Here is a 6945-nt window from a genome sequence, read left to right as displayed (position 1 = left end):
GGATTAACAGCTCATTACAATGCCCTATTTGCAATTTGAAAGAGAAGGAATATGTGGAGCATTTTCTGTTGAGGTGCCCGATGTATGATGGAATAAGAAGACACTATTTAGAAAAATTCACTACAAATGTAGTTACTGACGATGACAAACTCATGGTTTTACTTTCGAACTTTACGGAGCAGAAGGTCAACCGTTTGTATGTATGTACAATGAAAGCAATCGAAATCAGATCTATGATAATAAACACTTGAATGATGTCCGATAACTATAGTCAGGAAATAGAGGTTATCATTGAGAATATTAAAAGTACTCTATGCTCATTTTAGACAGTGAAGTGGGGAATGCAGTGAGCTTAATGAGATAAGTTTGATGGGGATAGAGTGAGCTCTAAAATGTAAGATACTAGTTGATTGTGATTATTGTATGTGTGGCGGATTATTATATAGAAATGTATTATTGGATATATTGGTCTAACATTTATTATTGTTGAAATTAATACTATTATTACTCGTTTCGTTTATAAAGTACGAATAGGTAGATATTTAAAACTAGAATGTTATTATTGTTGATTATTATAAAATGTATTTTATTAGTATGTAAAAAATGTAGCATTGGATAAATGTTATATAAAAAGTATTATTTTGAAGTTGAACTGTTATTACTCGTTTATAAAATATGTAATAGGTAGTTATAATACTGGAATGCTACTGATGCTTGTATCAAACTAGGATTGATGAATATAGAATTGTTATTACATTAAAATGTACGGATAGATGTTTAATTAATTTTTTTAAACAAATTTTTCGAATGTAATGTTTTTGTGTATATTAGAAACATATGCTTCCTAAAGTACTCTTACTTGAGATATATAATTAAAGCATGATTTAAGGCATAACAGTAATGTGATAACATGGAATGTAATGATTCAAGTAATGTGATATCATGAAGTGTAATGATTGTATTCAACTCAACTCGTTTGTATGAGCATATGTGCTTGAAAAAAATAAAATTTATTCATTAAAGATAATTTATTTTTTCAATTGTTTTTCAGCATCAGAGAACGATTCACCAAAAATGTTTGAACGATTCACCACACCTTGAAGATCAGCTGTATATATCGTTGAAAATGAGCCATGGAGGATGTGATATTGAAAATCATAAATTTTTTACACTGCAAGACAGTCATACTAGATTATACTGCAGGTGAATGATACCTCACTTAAATCATTGAAACGAAAAATAATGATACCTGATAATTTACATTTCAAGATTATTGTTTTTACTCGAACAATCTGGTTTCCCAACATATTGTTGAAAATGTGTTATTGAGTGATCCGGCTGGATCAGGTCTGGAGTCAGAGTTTTCAGGTCGCACCTCATCGACTCGAGGGCCTCTGACATGACCCAAAGACTGCTTTCAGGGAGACGGGACCGACGGCTTTACATGTCACGAAACACGGGAGTGGCCCAAGAAAGATACCTTGGCCGCGTGAGATTCGAACCCGGGGCCTCTGGTTCCCATTCTACAATCACTCGACTGCGGCCACTCCAGTATATTTTTTGAACCGACAGCTATGACAATTCAGTTCATTAATCATCAATAAATACCAATTATAGTGAATTTTTCTGAACACAGAGGCACCAATTTCAGAGATAACGAATCACGCTTTCAGTGTTGTCAAAACAACTCTAACAGATATTTTGACAACTTTTTTTTGTTCTTATACGAATGCTTGACCAGGTATGGCAGCAATGCTGAGGGTTAAGGTAGGCATCGGACGATTAGATTTGATGCATTGTTTCCAATTGGAGTGCGCAGCATACCTATACGATGCGGATTGTAAACAATGCATCAAATCTAATCGTCCGATGAGGAGGTTCAACACACTAACCTACCTTAACACACCAATCTGGCCAGAGCTCTTCAGCAATGAAATTTACTACTGTATAATAAAGGAGGCCACAGGATAAATTTCTATTAAAATTGTGTGAGTTTTATTGATCCGTTTTTAGCGAAATAAAAGTATCTGAAGCTAATTGATTCAAGTGATCTCACAGCACTCACACCTGGCCACTTCTTGATTGGTTCATCCCTGGTTGGTGTTCCCGAGGAAAGTCACCATACCACACTCAATCGCCTCAACCATTGGAAGCTGAATGAGGCCTTCCACCAACGCTTATGGAAACGCTGGCAGCTGGAATACCTCCACACCCTACATCAACATGTGAAATGGACTAAAGCCACAACCAACCTGCAGATTGGTGATCTAGTTCTGATTCATCAGCCTACACCACCTCTCACTTGGCCGCTGGCAAGAATTGTTGATGTGTCTCCTGGGAAAGATGGTGCTGTGAGGGTGGTTCACCTAAGGACACAGCATGGAAGATTAACTAGGCCTGCTCATAAGGTCTTCCCTCTATCAATATCTCATTAATTATCTAGTTAAGATATATATATATTTTATTTGTTAATTTTCAATTTTGTAATATCATAATATCACAAGGTGTGATAATTGTTCACTATTGTTTGTTAATTGAATCCTAGGAGGATTCAAGGCCCCGGTATGTTAAGTAATAATCTTACTGAATTAATAGCTCACTACTTATTTTGTATTAGTTTCATATTTTAGCGCCACACGCCCGCCAACAATGTAATTCTTAATAGTAATTGAGTCATCGTAATCTTCTCATAGTACGCCTGCGCGGTGCTATCTCTCCCGGGGCTCCAGCCGCATACCTCTGCCCGGGGTAAGCTGGACCTGGTAACAGTCGCTTGCTTGCCTCTGATAGATGGACTCTGTCACACCCTACCTCTTGTAATGCTTTGTTCAAACCTCTCCCCCAAAGTCGCTACACAGTATTTTATTATTTGTTAAAAAACCTCATTTAGTTGAACCTCGTTATGTTTCGTTTACACTTCAAGACAAGTGTTACCAGTGAAAGTGTCTAGTGCTCGTGAACTGCGTCTTCTTTCCATTCACGAGATAGAAGCTGTATCATGAAGCTTTCAAGATGTGAGCTGAATGATGACGAGCGATGAGAGCTGATGATGAGCAGAACGATGATGAGCAGAACGAAGATGAGCAGAACAATGATGAGCAGAGCAAAGATGACGAGCAAGTGAGATCAACTTTATGTTTTAGCTCAACAAGTAATGAAAATTATGCTTTTGGTTCAAGGAGTGAAAAGTCATTTGTAATAAAGTGAACTTGAATATGAGTCTTTCATTGGAGATTGTGCTAACTTGGAGAGAGTCTTTCAAAAACATATTGTCTGTTTTGAAAAAGTTTCATAGAAATAAATTTATTTGTGAAGGATACGAGTGGGACAGTTTCATGCATGGTACAAGACTCTCGACTTTGAGCTGGTGACATCCTGACCAAGTTGTCGGGGTGACACTCAGACATCTAACCGACTTGGAGTCCTCACTCCAATCAATCAATCATCATCATCTTCTTCCTCTTCTCCCTTATTATTCTTCTTCATCTTTCTTTCCTCTTTCTCTTTATCATCCTCCATCTCTCCACCTCATCCTTCTCCTTCGTTCCCTCCTTCTCCTCCTCTTATTCTTCTTATTCTTATTCTTCTTCTTATTCTTATTCTTCTTATTCTTATTCTTCTTATTCTTATTCTTCTTCTTATTCTTATTCTTCTTCTTATTCTTATTCTTCTTCTTATTCTTATTCTTATTCTTATTCTTATTCTTCTTCTTATTCTTATTCTTCTTATTCTTATTCTTATTCTTCTTCTTATTCTTCTTCTTCTTATTCTTCTTATTCTTATTCTTCATCTTGTTCCTGCTTTTTGAATTTGTTTGAAAAAAATTGTTTTTGATTTGTGAATTGAGAATCATTGTGGCAGTTTTTCACCATGCAACATTTTTGCCAACAGAATGCAGTAAAGCAGAGCTCGGTTCTCTCGGATGGGATGAGATGGATGTTGAGGAGGAGTACATGGAAGAGGAGGAGGAGGCGAAAGGGGACTACAAGCTGCATTAATTGGTGGAGGCCTTCTCCTCCTCTCGGCCACTACTACATGGACCAGTGCTCCAACAAAAGGGGAAATGATTGATCCCGGTCAGTACTGTTTTTAATAAATTCCAATTATGCACGTCGTGGATTAACATTGGTATTGCTATCCTTGTCTATCATTAGACAAAGGTGATACCGCTATCCATTTCTATTTCCGGGACGTGGCGAGATCGTGTTCAACAATGTAGGAAAATAATTAATAATTCAACAGAATAAATATGAAACATTTTGGTAATAATTTATATTTCTACATAGTTCAAAAACAATCTGTCAACTTTTCGGAGCTAGAAAAGGATGGCGCTATCGGCTTTGTCGAATGATAGACAAGGATAGCAACACCAATGTTTATCAAATACTGCCATACGCCACCATCGCTTTCAATTTGAATCAAATTAGAGAAAATACAAATTTCATTTATATGAAGTTCTGTAATAAGTATTTTTCGACTTCAACAATAGTTTATGAACGAGTACTTATTTTTTGACATGAACGGTATTTTATGAAGAAGTATTTTTTTACTTAGAAACACGGACGAAGATGAAGAAGACGGTATTCAACCGGGTCTTTAATGTCCCCGTTGATTGGACGGCACGATGAAGGTGGTGGCACCACCCGAGAAAGAGTCGGAGACCAGCAAGAAGAGACCTGCTCAACCTGTCACCTTGGAGGTCAAAAGGACCCAGCGTCTGTGTCCCTGGGATGATGATGTAAGTCAGGGACATAAATTCAATCTTCCAATTTAATGTAAAAATTCGTATTTATTTACAAATCTTAACCTGTTTCAACAACGTAAGAATAAGGTAGATGAAATTTCACATATGGCAGGCCACTAACAGTGCATGTACATGCATGCTCCAACCAACGTTAGTAGACAGAAGGTTGATCACTCACAGGTGTACGATTCAAAGTGGTGGGGGGGAACGCCAGCGTCGTGACGTCACGTGTAGTAAAAAAGTGATAGAGGAACCACACTGAGCATACAGTTCATTCACTGTAGCTTCAAATACATCGTCGTTTAATCCCCTCAAGTTTGACCTAGAACTTCAAAATTCTCCATACTTATGAATGAATCTCCGATTCTAATGATAATGTTAAATACTTTTAATTCATTTAACTTGTATGAATAAAATAAAGTTGGAAGTTTTTCAAGAATCTAAAAACTTTACATGAAAAAGTTAATAAGCTGGAAAAGCGTTAGTCGACAACGTTATACTATTATAATTTCAGATTAACCCATAAAACAATCTTGAGAAACCAATGCATTGCAATAAACCGATCCCGATAAATCCGATGCATTGCATTCATATAAATGCACTGAACACATTCTGGTTTCGAGCACATGTTCTACGAGAATCAAAATATCTCATACTCGAGATTCACAAGCTGATGTATAGCCAAACTACAAAATATAAACACAACCTAGAAGATGGAGAAACCTTAAGGGTTTGAAAGGGTGGCTTAGGAGGTGGGACTCTCGCTTTTAAATCGAAAAATGCCTGTACTTTTTAAATGTTTTGATAATTATTGTAAAGCAGAAACTGAAAGCTTGCATGTCAGAACATGTTTGTGGTATATAGTTTGACTATAGGTCACCGTATGATTTTCAAGAATGCGATATTCTGCCTACTCTGTACTACAGCCTACGTCACGGCTGCAGTTCCCCCACTCCAATTGCATCTTTTGATGAATGTGGTGGAATTTAAATACTATAGATGAGTGACCAACCTTCTGTCTACTAATTTTGTGTTCCAACCACACACACACATGTGTTCATCATACATGTTTCTTACTTTCCTTGCCCTATTACCATAGGTAAGGAAAGTATTGCTTTCCGAAAAAAACTAAGGAACCCCAATTTCTAAATTTCTATACGTTTCAAGGTCCCCTGAGTCCAAAAAACTAGTTTTTGGGTATTGGTCTGTATGTGTGTGTGTGTGTGTGTGTGTGTGTGTGTGGTGTGTGTGTGTGTGTGTGTGTATGAGTGTATGTGCGTCTGTGTACACGATAACTCATCTCCCAATTAACGGAATGACTTGAAATTTGGAACTTAAGGTCCTTTCACTATAAGGATCCGACACGAACAATTTCGATGAAATGCAATTCAAAATGGCGGCTAAAATGGCGAGAATGTTGTCAAAAACAGGGTTTTTCGTGATTTTCTCGGAAACTGCTCCAACGATTTTGATCAAATTCATACCTAAAATAGTCATCAATAAGCTCTATCAACTGCCACAAGTCCCATATCTTTAAAAATTTCAGGAGCTTCGCCCCATCAATGCAGATAGATTCCCTATAAATTATCAGGATTCAGATACAATTGAAACAAAAAAAATCAAGTGGAGTAGATTGAGCATGAAAATCTCTACAATTAATGTTCAGTAACATTTTCACCTAAAATTGAAAATAAGCTTTAAATTCGAGAAAATGTGATTATTCAATTGCAAATTATTGTTGATTCTATTAAATCATTCACTATGAAGAGATAGCAGACCTCATGTGTGTCTCCAGCGTTATTACCCTGTCACCAGCTGGCTCAAATCTTTGAATAGTAGACTTGAGATGCGCGGGAACACTAGCGTCAGTTGATCAATTTTCATAACGGCAAGGAAAGTTGTGTGAGTGCGCCACACCAGATTTTTCATCAACTAGAGGCTCCTAACATAACAATAACAATAAATCAACCACTGGTAAACAATATTTTAAAATGATAGAAAATAATTTTGCCTTAAATAGAGAGCAGAGAAGAAATAATGAGCAACAAAAAGCCCAACCTTAAAACATTTGCTGAAGTATGGTTGCAGTGTTCCAATTAATGTAAACGTTCAACTTATTCGAACACAACAGCAACAAGAAAGCCGGTGGCAAGCCTGTCGTCGTATCAGAGGATCTGTCGGAACCAGAGACGCTTGGGAAG

General features: G+C 36.9%; 1 long non-coding RNA gene across 1 annotated transcript; it reads left to right on the top strand.

Annotated features, from left to right (window-relative positions):
- Positions 1 to 1060: 1060 nt before the first annotated feature.
- Positions 1061 to 6945, top strand: LOC120353724. The gene is made up of 4 exons (XR_005572542.1): positions 1061 to 1203; positions 3892 to 4076; positions 4555 to 4738; positions 6876 to 6945. It is a non-coding gene; the product is annotated as an uncharacterized LOC120353724 (long non-coding RNA).

The sequence above is a fragment of the Nilaparvata lugens genome, chromosome 11, assembly GCF_014356525.2.
Source record: "Nilaparvata lugens isolate BPH chromosome 11, ASM1435652v1, whole genome shotgun sequence".
Lineage (NCBI taxonomy): Eukaryota > Metazoa > Arthropoda > Insecta > Hemiptera > Delphacidae > Nilaparvata > Nilaparvata lugens.
This window is presented reverse-complemented; position numbering and strand designations above follow the sequence as displayed.